Below are 14,615 nucleotides of genomic sequence, written 5' to 3'. Positions count from 1 at the left end.
AAAATGATCAACATCATTAGTTATCAAGAAAATGTAAATTTATAGGAGCGCCTGGGTGGCTCAGTCAGTGAAGCGGCTGCCTTCGGCTCAGGTCATGATCCCAGTATCCTGGGAGCGAGTCCCACATCGGGCTCCTTGCTCAGCAGAGAGCCTCCTCTCCCTCTGCCTGCCACTCTGCCTACTTGTGCTCTCTCTCTCTCTCTCTGTCAAATTAATTAATTAATTAATTAAAATCCTTAAAAAAAGGAAAATGTAAATTATAACCACAATGAGACAGTACTTCCCACATATAAGAATGGCTAAAACTGACAATGCCAAGTGCTGACAAGGCTATAAAAGAAACTGAAACTCTCATATATTGTGGGGCAAGTCATAAGAATGTACAACCACTATGGGAAAAGATCTGGCAGTTACTTGGAAAAACTAAACATTCATCTACACTCTATGCCAGCAATTCCACTCCTAGGTATACCCAAGAGAAAAGAAATGTCCAAACAAAAATTTGAACACAAATGTTCACACAAGCTTTATTCATAACAAACACTGGAAACAATCCAAATATTCTCCAGCAGGAGAATGAATAAACAAAACATTGTATACTTGTGTAATGTAATAATGCTAAGCAATGGAAAGGAATGAAAAACTGACTCAACAAGAATAAATCTCAAAAACATTACACTGGGTAAAATAAGCTAAACACAGAGTGCTTGCAGTATATGCATACTATACAATTAACCTATATGAAATTCTACAACACACACAACTAATTTTAATTATAGAAAGCAGGTTACCTGAGGCCAGGGATGAAGGTGGGGGAACTGCAAAGGGAGGTGAGAGAATTTTGGGGGGGGGGAGGTTAGCTCTCAAATCTCAAGCAGTACACTTAAAATATGAGCACATTTTACTGCATGTAAATTACACCTCAATAGTTCATAGTCATAGATACCACTACACACTTACTGGAATGGCTAAAATTAAAAGAACTAGCAAGGGCACCTGCGTGGCTCAGTCGTTAAGCGTCTGCCTTCAGCTCAGGTCATGACCCCAGAGTCCCGGGATCGAGCCCCGCACTGGGCTCCCTGCTCCCTGCTCCGCGGGAAGCCTGCTTCTCCCTCTCCCACTCCCCCTGCTTGTGTTTGTTCCCTCTCTCGCTGTATCGCTCTCTGTCAAATAAATAAATAAATAATCTTTTTAAAAATAAAATAAAATAAAAGGACTAGCAAAACGAAGTGACTGGAACTCCACACATTAGAGGTGGGGGTGTAAATCAAAGTGACTGGAACTCCGCACATTAGAGGTGGGGGTGTCAATTGGCCCAAGCACTTGGAAAACAGTTTAGCAGTATCTACTGAAGCTGAACATATGCCTATCCTATGACCCAGTAATTCCAATCCTGGTTTTTTATAACCGATAGAATCAAGTGCTTATGTCCACCTTAGAAATGTTATATAGCAGCCAAAGATTGGAAACAATCCAACTAATTCATCAACAGTAAAATAAACAAAACATGGACTATATATACAATTGAATAATGCACAGGGAAAAAGACCTGTTAAACAAAATGGGTGAATTTCATAGATGTAATAGCAAGCAGAGGGGGAAAAAAACCACAAAAGTATAAGCTGTATGATTCCATTTATATAAAATTCAAAAATAGGGCTCTGTCATTAAGCGTCTGCTTTCAGCTCAGGTCATGATCCCAGGGTCCTGGGATCCCTGCTCAGCGGGAAGCCTGCATCTCCCTCTCCCACTCCCCCTGCTTGTGTTCCTGCTCTGGCTATCTCTCTGTCAAATAAATAAATAAAATCTTTAAAAAAAAAAAATCCAAAAATAGTCATGACTAATCTACAGTGAAAAAGACCAGAATAAACCTTTGGGAGGGTTACTGACTTGGTTAGGCTCAGGTCATGATCTCAGGGTCCTGGGATCGAGCCCTGCATCGGCTCCCTGCTCAGTGGGAAGCCTGCTTCTCCCTCTCCCTCTCCCAGACAGACATGAGGAAGCCCTCAAGGTGATCTTGAAGTGTTCTATACCTTGATTTGGGTAGTGGTTACACAGTGTTCTGTTTCCATAGGTAAAAATTCATTCAGCTGTACACTTAAGATTTGTGTTCTATACTATATGTAAGTTACAAAAACAAACAAACGTATATACAAATACCCTTTAAACCAATCTTTGTTCACCCTTTGAGGCCGAAGCTTATTACACAGAATCCAGATATGGCTTGTCAGCGTGAGTCACTCTGACTCCCAGTCTTGTCACTTACATGTTCTCCAGGTCTATCTCCCTCAGACTGCCTAAGCTGGTGGTGCCACTAAATATCTAGAGTAATAGCATTGGCAACGGAACTGGATCAAGTCATGCCCCAATCGGACAGGCAAGATGTCCAAAATACTTACTAACAACATAGATGGTTTTAATATAGGTGTGATTTTAAGTGTACCAGACAGTCCCATGTTAACTCATTATCCTTTGGATTAACTTCTTGCAGAGAATGTGGGGGAAATTAAATAAAGCAGCCAACTCTCTAAAAATAAGTATATAGCATTGCTAACCTTTTTGCCTGGTAATTTAGCTCTATAATTAAGAAAAAAAATCACAATACACTCACTTCATACACAACTTTCAGAAATAAAGCCAGAGTTAGATTTTTTGACAAAAGATGCTATTGGCATATTACAAAACTAAACTTTACACAGTGACAATGCAAGAAACTATTACCACTGTCTTCCAGAATTAACCAAAAGATTATGAAAACATGTGGTTAACTTCCAGAAACCAACTTATGAATGCAAAGCTTTTTAAAAACGGGACTTCATGTTTTAATAGAGTTTGATTTACATTCTTGTCAATACATACACACACATACTCTTATCCAACAATACAATCTAACCACTCTACATTTTAAAATGTCTCATTTTCTCCTCTCTGCACCATCTGTTACTCTCCTGTATTCCCCTGGAATATTCCAACAGTCTACGGATTGGTCTCCCTGCTCCAATACATCCTCCAAACCGACTGCCAGAGTGATCTTTCTAAAGCACAGATCTTGCTCAAGCTCTCAGTCACCTCTCCTCTCAAATCCCATCTCCCACCCTCACACCCCACCTCCAATCCTGCAGGATCACACAAGCTCAGAAGCTTGTAACGGCCAGACAGATAAAGACAGATTTACAGGGGCTATAGGGACCAGGAAAGCACAAACTGACTCTAATAAAAGGCAGCCACTCCTCAGCTCCAGTTTTCAGACAAACCAGAAATCAGTGTTTTGATAAGAAATGTCTCAATTTTTTTTTAGATTTATTTATTTGAGAGAGAATGCAGGCGGGGGGGGCAGAGGGAGAGGGATAATCAGACCCCCCCCCCCCCGCTGAGTGGGGAGCCTGCCCCCGCGGGGCTCTTTCCCAGGACCCTGGGATCGTGACCCCAGCCAAGGCAGACGCTTAACCGACTGAGCCGCCCAGGCACCCCATATCTCAATTTTTTAAATCTATGCAGGCCAAAGAAAATAATATCTGTGAAGTTTGATCCATATAGGCTACTAGTTCATAACTTAGGACCTAAAGATAAAGTCCAAAATTTGGTTATAATCTATCTTTGCAAATTTATCTACCTTAATCCCACCACACAAGTTATACTCCAATATTTTTCACAGGACTGCCCGAAAGGCACTACACAGCATTGCCTGCCTGCCAGCCATCGTTCACCTGTTTACCTTTGCTATGAAAGCCCTCCCCTTCCCCAATACATCCATATTCATGTCTAACTTCTGCTCAGGCTTCTAAGGGTGAGTAAAACATTGTATGTCTACCTCTCATGATCCCTACCAGTTTTCACACTACTGTAGTTTTTTATGTAAAAGACTGTAAGCTTCTGGCAGCAAGGTACGTATCTGGTTTTGTTCTGTACTCCCCACATAACCAAAGAGTACCTGTTTGAGTACATGCTCAATAATGAATGAAGTTATTTACCTGCCTATTTACATAACAATTTGTATCTCAACTTGATAACCATTACACACCAATATGGTCCCTTTGATTCTGAAAATCAAAAGGCTAAAAAGTTTAGAAAAATATCCCTGTAATATTAAATTTGCATCAGAACTAATATGATCTCATGGTTCTTTTTAAATAGATTCTTTAGTTCTATCTACCGAAAGGATCCAGAAGCAATGACAACCCAACAACAAGGCTTTGGACTTTTAAATACCATTCCCCACTAAAAGGAATCAGAGCTTCTTGGAGAAGTGGTTGATGCCTGAAATGCAGAGAAAGTAAAAAGCCAAGAAACACACAAAGACTAATGGGATCATATCAAAAGGAAGCAGGGCACTACCTTGAAGGGGCTCTCATTAGCCAAATCTGGGACAATGTGAACACCAATAAAGACTCTGATTACTGGGGCACTTGGGTGGTTCAGGGGGTTAAGCGTCCAACTCTTGGTTTCATCTCTGGTCATGGTCTCGGGGTGGTGGGATCAAGCCCTGCCTCAGGCTCCGTGCTCAGCAGGGAGTCTGTTTGAGATTCTATTCTTATCCCTCTCTCTCTTCCCACCCCCCCATTTTCTCGCTCTCTCAAATAAATAAATCTTTACAAAAAAAGACTGATTGTTAACACACTAAATAAATAAAAAGTCCATGAGAGTATGATGGTACACAAAAGAAAGGAGGAGAAACAGGGATGGCCTCTGTGAATGCTAGCTAATAAATGTAGACAGAATGATAGAAAACCACAATTTTGTAACTCCTACTCTAATAACTGACTTCAGGATCAGGATGCCGAAACCACGGGGTGAAATGTTGTAATGGAACAGGATATTTACAAGGTTCCAAAATATTATCCCATAAACTCTTTTCTAATAGCAGAGGATAAAACTGTACCTTTATAAATGAGAGATCTGACTACTGCCACCTTAGCCAAGGGATCAAATTTAGCATAGCTCACAATGGGATAACCTGTCATCAAGTGCCTCCCAACATGACTCAGTGCAAAGTATACTTCACCTATGATGAAGCATTCTTGTCAAAATGTTTAACCTGGTTGCAATCAAGGTTCTCACCTAACTTCCAGTTTACAAGAAGTAAAGTAGCTAAAGAAACAAGTTAAATGACACCATGAGGAAATAAACAAATGAAGAATGTTGCACATCCTAGAGGAAACTGAGCTGGACTCTTCAAAAACAATCAATGCCAGGAGAGGAGGGAAAAGGGCAGAGGGAATGTTCCAAATGAAAAGAAATTAAAAAGATATAATAACCAGATACAAAGGGTGTATTCTGTTTGAATCCTGGCATTTAAAACAAAATGGGGGGTGGCATGCTAGAAAAGACATTCTTGGGACAATTAGGAAAATCTAACTGAATATTTGATACTATTTTATGGAATTATTTTCATTTTCTCAGACATAAAAATAGTATTGTGGTTTTATATATGTATGAAATATAAATGACTACACATAATACGTGGTTATATATGGATATATATATCTATATGTACATGGTTCTGTGTGTGTGTAGTTTTAGAGAGAAAGCCTATCCTTATTCTCAGGAGACAGGTGCCAGAATGTTTAGAGGGTGAAGTGTCATGCTTGCAACTTACTATCAAATTTTTAATGACCACAAAGTATATGTATTTGAGGAGATAAGGACAGGAGGAGATGAGAGAGAGAGGAAGGGAGAAAAGTGGCAAGGGCAGGGAAGGAGGAATGGAGGCGTGGAGCAGAGAAATGATAAAAATATGGCAAAACTTTAACAACTGTTGAGTCTAGGTGGAAAGACTATACAAGTGCTTGTTGTACTGGGTTTTCCCCAACTCTTTATATATATATATATATGGAATTTTTCATAATAAAAAGTTATGGGGGGAAAAGAGAACAATTAAAAAAGCAATCACCTTGAAATCCACATGACACCATGAGAGTATCAGGAAAAAAGAATACTCTCCAGCAGAGCCTGTGAGAGTATATACTGTGGCAGTACAACTGGAGGGCAATGTGGCAATGTCTATCAGATTTTTTAAATCATCTATCTAGTGAAACCTACTCCTAGAAAACTGTCTTGAAGATATACTTCTCCACATGTAAAATGACATCTACACTAAGTTATTCTTTACAGCATTGTATGTAATAGCAAAAGACTGGAAATAACCTATATGTGTATCAGTCCAGACTGGTTTAACAAATTATAGCACTTATAATAAATCAGCCTGCATCTTTTAAATTATCTCTTCAAAAATTATAGGAGCTCTTTGGGAACTGATATGAAAGATAACCATGTCATGTTTTACATTTAAAAAAATTCAAGGTGCAGAAGAATATGTCCAGCACACACACATATACATATGAAAGCTACACAAAAATATGGCTGAATAGCTGGAGCCAGAGGTAATGGGAGACCTGCAGACTTTCTTTTTAAATGTCTTTTTTTTTAAAGATTTTTATTTTTATTTATTTATTTATTTATATTACTGAGAGAGAGAGAATGGTAGAGAGAGAGCGTGAGAGGGAAGAAGGTCAGAGGGAGAGGCAGACTCCCTGCTGAGCAGGGAGCCCAATGCGGGACTCGATCCCGGGACTCCAGGATCATGACCTGAGCTGAAGGCAGTCGCCCAACCAACTGAGCCACCCAGGCACCCGAAATGTCTACTCCTTTTTGTACTTTATGAATTTTGTAGCATACACACATACAATGTATCCTAAAAACCTTTTTGTTAAGTACTGATTTACTGTAGCTAAAATGAACTCTTCATATCTCCATGCTTTCATTACCAAAACCATGCATTACAGATCACCTGGGAATTGGGGCCTGAAGTCAGTGCATAAGGTGAAAATAGCATATAGTAAACATCTGCCTTACAAATCCCTTAAATACATGCCACACTAGATTGACACACCATCTCAGTAATTCCAACACAGCTAATTTTCACTCCACTTGAACAGTTCACTGTTTCTTCAGCTGACTAGTATACAAAATAGCTGGCTTGTCCTTATTAAAAAGGACATCTTGTGATATTAAAAATGTGTCTTTTAACTCATCACAGCTAGATGAGAAGCAGTCAGGAATTGAGATAGGCTGAAAGAAGAGCAAATTTTAATTTCTCATGTCACACTTTATCCAGAACCTTCACTGTTTAGGTTATTTTCCCCTTGTTTTGGTCACCAGATGCATGGAATTTAAGTTGCATAAATGTCCATAAGATACATAGTGACAACCTGGAGTTTTAAAAAACACATTTCAAAAACTGTACCTCCATTAAACAAGCCATATAGTAAAAAAGAAAATCATAACCCAAACATAGTAGGCTAATTTACAGACTGGGAATATACTATAATGGAATATCCAGGTTCAGATGAAAAGGAGAGTGGTAACAATGCTTGATCAGTATCACATATGATCTCATAAGGTCATGTAAACTTAGTTATAGTCCATTTCTTTGTTAGCATTCCCAAACACTGATACATAGATGCCTCAATCTACACTCTGAGAAATCTTGTAAAATTGAGCTATCACTGAAGCAAAATAAAAATTCCCAAATCTTTCTCTCCCTCCCTGCTCTCTCTGATGCTCATATTCCCACTGGATACTTCTCTAGTATCGAGGACTCACGATACACAACTCAACTTCATTATAAATTAAATTCATTATTTTTCCTCCACCTCTCCCATGCCCTGTATGCCCTTCTTCTAATAGTCCTTATCTTGGAAAAGATAGTAAACATCCATCCTGGTGCCCAAGGCAAAAATCTAAAAATTCATACTATAGTCCATCCATCACCTACTCCAATAACCAATCCCCAAGTTCTGTAGATCCTACCACCTACATCTTTTTTAAGTCCACCCCACCTTCATCATGCCCATTGTCAATGCTTTGGTTTGCCTTCCTCATTGCTCACTTGAACTAACTGGTCTCCCTGCCTTCAGTCTCTTTAATCCATCTTGCACACACCTGAAAAGTTAACTTCCTAAAATACAAATGTGGTTACATTACTCTTTCTTCTTTCAGAGCAGAAAAACAAGAGCAAGTCTCAAAGTAATGATACAGCAAGCTTAAAACAAGCTCATTTAATAACACGATAAAATGCAAAGAGAACGTACCACCTAGCTTATTTTTTATGAGTATGTTCTTATTCCACCCCACACTATATGACCAAATTAAATAAGCTAATATATTGTTTTGGTCAAAAGAGGCTACAGGGAAGCAAAAAAACCTAACTGCCTTCTTAGAGTCACAAATGAATACAAACTGGATCATAACAGTGATAAAAGGCATTTATTTCCTTCATTTTCTGAAGGGAAACGAAGGGCTTCCCAGACCTATAAAGTCAAGAGTACATTCACACTGAATGTACTAAACTTGTCTAAAAATGAGTGCCTTAATCAGAAAAGATTTTGGGAAGTTAAAAGCAAGGAGAGAAGTTGAAGGAAAAGGTTCCGCCATGGGGAAAAACCACCCATCCCTAACGTAAGCTGAATGAGGTTGTCTCAGTTCCAGTCTAGCAAATACCTCACTCTTCTGGTTGAGTCCATGCAAACTAAGCCACGTGACTATGTTCTGACCTGGTAGGTCAAGTCAAAAACACAAAAAAACAATATTCCAGGTATTTGGCTTGAGTCTTCAGTTCCCTCTAATTCTGTTTCTTATTTGAAAAACTTAAACTGGTATATTAATTAGGAACTAGTAAGCAAACCTACCTATCAAAAAAGTTTACATTAATCATACCAACATGCACATACCATTATAAACTAGTAAACTGGAATTCTGGCTTTACACATCAGTCTTGCACATCTGGTTAATACTGGTCCATACCTGGGATAAGGAGTTGCTTTGAGCATGCTGACCAGATCAGATTTCTCAGGGTTTTAAACCAATGAACAGACCCAGGATGAAGGTAAATTCTAAAATTGCATATGTGGCTATTTAAATTAAATAAAATTTAAAATTCACGTCCTCAGTTCCAGAGCCACATTTCAAAACAGCCACATGTGACTAGCGGCTACCATATTGAACAGCACAGATACTGAACATTTTCATTACCGTAGAAAGTTCCACTGAACAGCACTATTATGGAAGATAGCCTCCAACAAACCCTACTGTGAGTCACCTTGGGAAACAGCCTGATAGTCTTGGATGGCTAACACGGAACTGAGATCTAGGCTATTTTCTACCAAAGGTCAGAAGTAGATACTCGACACAACAATTGTTTCCTTTTTCTTTACAGTGATTTCAGTTTTAGCCCTCAGGATTTCCACCCCTCTTTTTATCACTGGATGACACTCAATACTAAGACAATATAGTACAGACTTTAGAAGCTAGACTTTAGAAGTCTCTGAAGCTAGACTGCCTGGATTCATACCTCATCTTTGTCTCTTCCTAGACATGCGACCTTGGACCTGTTATTTAATTACTCTATCATTCAGTTTCCTCATCAGTAAAGAAATAATGGTGCCTACCTCACTGAGTTACTATGAGTATAAAAAGTTCATACATATGAAGTGCTTATAATTGTGCCCACGAAGTGTTAACTGCTATTATTTCTACCACCACCACCACCCTCACAGCTCTTCAGATGACAAGTGTAGAAAATGCTCACTTAGGAGAAACATTCGCAAATATAAAGGAATTAAACTACAAGAAGGATCACAAAGCCAGGGTATCAGTCTATGACAAAAAGACATTTTTTTAAGATTAAAGGAAATGGATAATCTGGAGGGTATATTAAATACCAAAAAAAGTCATGTTTTCAAGAGAGTTGCCAGACAATATCTTACTTGTAAGGCTAACAAATCACAGATCAAAAGAAGTCCACATAATAAACTACTGAGCTATTTAAATAACCAACAAAAACTAAGGAGGAACTGAGAAGATACAGGTTCGAGTTCACTAGAGCAAGTGATACTTCCCTGTATAAACCATGTTTTGACATTTAAATGCATTGCCTCTCTTATACTCCCTAAGTTACCTTTATGTTCACTTGATGAACTGACTGAAGATCTAATTTCTTCACCAAGCAGAAAGAGCACCAGATATAAAAATACCATGCCAAACAATGATCTATCATGTGTTTTCCTGGTGGAAACCCATCATAGAAAACCACACCTTGCTCTTGCAGATGGGCAATTTGAAAATCCAGAAGCTGAAGTACAAACTTCAGCAAATGCAGTCACATGGAGAGAGCCGGAACTTTGGAAACATAAAGAATCAAGCCTAAAGCTTGGCTTTGCCATTTACTAGCTGTATGCCCCCAGGCAACTTGCACTTACTTAATGCTTATGAGCTTCATTTCACTAACAATAAAATATAAGGTAAAGCATGTGCCAACTGAGTAAGAAATTATGTAAAGAGCCTCTAACAGTGCCTGGCACTTAGCAGACGCTCAATAAACAGTTACTACAGTAAGTAAATCTTCCTGAGAAGGACCTCCAAGAGTCCCAAGAATAAAAACACCACTACTTTACATGGTAACTACAAAAACTATTTTGACCAGGTATTAGCTATAAATCATGAGATAACACCTTAAAATGATCACCTGTTGTCCATATTTTATAAGCTATTCCCCAAATTTCCCTTGTTTACTGTATTTCCTGTTTGACTGTAACTATAAACCAATTGGGCCTACAATAAAAATAACTGCACTTCTTACACTAAAACAAAGTGTCTACTAGCAATTCTTCCACAGACACCTTCACTAATCCATCCCAAACATGAACACTATATCTAAATAACATTTCTTCCTTTCTCTATCAATAGAAAAAAGTAAAGAAATTTTCTTTAAGTTTCTTTTAATGAGTTGAGTTCCACATAACAAAACAATACAGGGTAATTGCTTACCTGGACAATATTTTGTACTTCAGATCCACCAATCCAGAATGAATGGGGGTATTCCCTTTCAGACTAGTCTGAGAAAAGACAGCAGTCAAGCAGCTTCCAAGATTCTTTCCGTTTACTGTATCCAGCTTTCTTCAATAAAATCCCAAACATGCACTTCGGTAACTGTTGAAAGACAGAAAGCAATCCATACACCCACCATGGCACCAGCGGCAAAGGACAGCCACCAAGAAATGGTCAATGGAGTGGTGGATCTGAGGCACAGAAAAAAAGTTACAACCCCTGAGTCAGCTATTTGGGATAAAAGTTCTGGAGCAGTATTCCTCACCTCTGTGCTGACAAAAGGATAAGAAATTCTATATGGCAAAGAAGGAAACATCCCTAGTATTAATTTTTACTCATGATAAATTATGCAATTCCAAATGAGAGCAGCTAAAAACTTACTCTATTATCCACATAAATTGTCTCAGACCGTTCAGCTACAATGAACTTCCTTATCCATTTTCTAAGACAGCTCCTCCACCATTACAAAAAATATCACCCAAAATTAATGATATGAGAGGGCTCAACTATCTCCCAGTAAAGATATTTAGGCACCTGGCAAGAAATCTTTTGGTTTGCTACATATAAGACATCAAATCTACACATTATACAAATCTTCAACCCTCACCTGAAATATAGGATGGTTTAAAACACATGGCATAATTTTAAGAGTAAACTTCTGATTCATTAAAGGCCAATCCCCCACAATGGCCAGTGATTGGGTAAACTAAGGAAAATTATTAAAAAAAAAAACCACTAATAAACAATTTACTATATGACACCTTTAAGTCCATAAGCCCAGTCCACACATTATATCAACATTCTTTTACTACCATACCAACTTTTCCATTAGCCTGCAAATACATAAACAAAATATAAGGGAGAGAGAAAAAAAAGCATTCAACGGGATAACAAAGATAAAAATTTGAGGAGTCAAAAGATTGTTAACTTACTTGCACATAAATTGCCTACTTCCTCAATTACCACCCTACTGCCAAAATGTTCCTGCAGTAATTAATACCTACCTTTATTTAAGGAATACTAATGTGCCAGGCCCTTTACATTTGTTACTTATATTTAATTCTCAAAAAAAAAAAAAAGATGAGAAGAAATAACTTGCCCCAAGTCCTACATCTACTAAGTGGTAGAGACCATGCCCTTTCCACTGAGCACTGCAGCCTGCCAAGTCTAAGGATCAGAAAGGCCATGATTCCTGGGGCAGAAGAAACTGAGCTTTACTCTCAAAGGTCCTGAGTTAATTAACGTCAGAATGGAGAAGTACAAAAATTCCAAAGAATAAATAGTTCAGCCTAGCCTAAAATACAACTAAACCAGTTAAACCATCCTGAAAGGGCTCTCTCTCCATATCTTGGCACTTAAAAAAGCATTTCCTTAACAGAGGCATGCAATTCTGAGGCTCACAATATTAATGATAAGACACATTATAATGTTCAAGTAAGTCTTTGTGTTTAGCATCAAAGACTGTGTCTGTGACAAAGAATTTCAAATCCAGTTGAAATGGAGGAATTCCAAGATTTGTCAATAAATAATAGTCCACAGGCAGTAACTAAAGATGTTCTGATCTATCACATCATAGGTAAAGCAATGGGAGTGACTGAAATACCAGTCTATGATTAGCCTCACCATAACAATCATATGGAAGTATCCTAATACCCACAACTTAAAAGAGCTCACGTAAGTAAAATCTCAAGCAAAGAATGAGTGCTCAAGCTTCTCCCATTAAGTGATACTACCCTGAAGCCCAAGAATCAACTGGAAACCCAGTTTTGATAAAAGCAGCTAGTGAGCTATGGCTAGTAGCTAACTCCTGAAAGAATACACTCTGCTTTTCAAAGTATAACTTACTGCTATAACCAAAATGCTGAGCAATTATAGCAAAACACAACCACAGCCTGACTAATGGACTCATTTCTGAACCTCTTGAATCACCAAGCCTTTTCCTGTATTACTATGTTAATTTTCTTCTCTTCCCTTCAAATATTTACTGAATGCCTAATTGGTGGCAGGCCTTATGCTAGAGCTACAAAGATTAATAGAAGCCAGACCAGGAGGTTAAAGACTGAGTTCTTCCTGTTCTCTGCCCCCCCCTTTTTTTTGAGTCTCCCAAGTGATCATTTCACAGAACCAAAATATATTTTATTATTCCAAAACTGGTTAAGCGTTCTCAATTTAACTCTTTAAAAAAATAAAAATTAAAAATGACTCAAGTTCCTTTTTCTCAACAGTAGAGCTCTAACTTAATTTTTCTTCTGTGGATCTGAGGCAAGTATTAGAATGGTTTCCTATATTCATTACAATTATTATATTTAGCCATCTCTCTACTCACAGACTTTTTTTTTTCCATTTTACATGTTAATATCCCATTGTTTCTACTTCACAGCTTTCCATTCTGTGGTCTTCATTGTTGACTAACCCTAAGAGGGAATTTCCTAAAAATGCTTCCTGCTGACATCATAGAACTCTGCAATCTTTGAATTTTGTGAAAACAAAAATAAGATCCAGGTTAGAGATACCCTACTGGACGGTCAGGTCTTCCTGGTTTGTCTCTCATTTGCCTACAAAGACAAACTTCCTGTTAGGCAATTGTGATCAGCAGAACCTTAACTGAAGCTAACAAGCACATTCCTGACCGACAGGTTTTTTTTTCCCCCCCTTTGTCAATTAATTCAATGAATAACGATACAACTCAGGAGGAAATCTTGTATAATACTCACTGCTTATTGTGTTAAAGGTCGAGCTTTGCTAAAACAAGAATAAGAACTCAAAAATCCTAATTTCCTCATCAAAACTAAACCGATCAAACATAATGCTCAATGTTAATACGAACTAATCACCAGTCCCCTGTCCCCTTCCTACCTTCTATAAACAGAGTTGGGTGAGTTCTGTCTGTAGGTAGAGTACAGGTCTAATTATGCTTAACTGGCAATTCTTAGTAATTGTAACACTACTTCCACTTCCCAAATTTCCAAAGATAATACTGATTCTGTAAAATTTCACCATTTCCCCTAAAGATACCTCATTAAACAGAGAGCTGAAAGCAACTCAATGTCAGGCCTCTGTAAAGCTTCACAAATAAATACATGAACAACTAAGGGGTAAAAATTAAAACACCATCTGCCTTGACTGTGCTTCACAAAACCCAGTCCCCGTACTTGCGGGGAAGTTAGTACGGCAAGCAGTTGCTGAGACAAGCATTTGCAAGGTGTTTTCACATACCTCTCTGCCATAATCCTCCCAACAACTTGGAGCAAAACCTACACTTTCTTATTTTTACGGATAATGAAATCATAGCACAGAAAGGTTAACTTTCTTAAGGTCACACAGCCAGCAGGTGACAGGGCTAAGATATAAACTCGGGTGCTTCCCTCTAAAGCCCTTAACCTTGCTGCTAAATCATGTTTTTCTAAGGTAGAATCCTCAGAACTTACTGGCTCTTTGGCAAGTTCACATTAACATATATAAAAAGGAATTTCGTTTCCTCAATACTTTGCTATCAACCACTCTCTGGAATGTATATAAATCAATCTGCTATGTGTAAGTCTGTAAATAGTGATTTTGAAATGTCTATGGATGTCTGTATACCACACACCATCCTCCTCTTCTGCTTTATCAGCCTTTTTCCTCTATTCATCTACACCTTTGTCTTAAAGTTATCGAAAGGAAATCTTAAAAACATTTCACAGCATGAAAAAAAAAATCACCTCACATTAAGTCAATGTATCTATTGCACA

At 38.1% G+C, this 14,615-nt stretch overlaps 1 protein-coding gene across 4 annotated transcripts in view; it reads right to left on the bottom strand.

The window, feature by feature from the left end:
- FBXW11 (F-box and WD repeat domain containing 11) overlaps positions 1 to 14,615 on the bottom strand; it is a 122,007-nt gene that overhangs the window by 102,121 nt on the left and 5,271 nt on the right. For 2 of the 4 annotated variants that reach the window (XM_028102671.1, XM_028102673.1), the window contains exon 2: positions 10,825 to 10,986. The exons of the other annotated variants lie outside the window; for them this stretch is intronic. The gene's annotated coding sequence lies outside the window, so the exon portion shown is untranslated. The remainder of the gene's footprint in view (positions 1 to 10,824; positions 10,987 to 14,615) is intronic. 4 annotated transcript variants of the gene reach the window in all.

Source organism: Eumetopias jubatus, unplaced genomic scaffold (assembly GCF_037043125.1).
Source record: "Eumetopias jubatus isolate StellerSeaLion01/CBP00866 unplaced genomic scaffold, mEumJub1_p1.0 scaffold_5, whole genome shotgun sequence".
Lineage (NCBI taxonomy): Eukaryota > Metazoa > Chordata > Mammalia > Carnivora > Otariidae > Eumetopias > Eumetopias jubatus.
The sequence above is the reverse complement of the archived record's forward strand: the minus strand, read 5'-3'. Positions and strand labels throughout refer to the sequence as shown.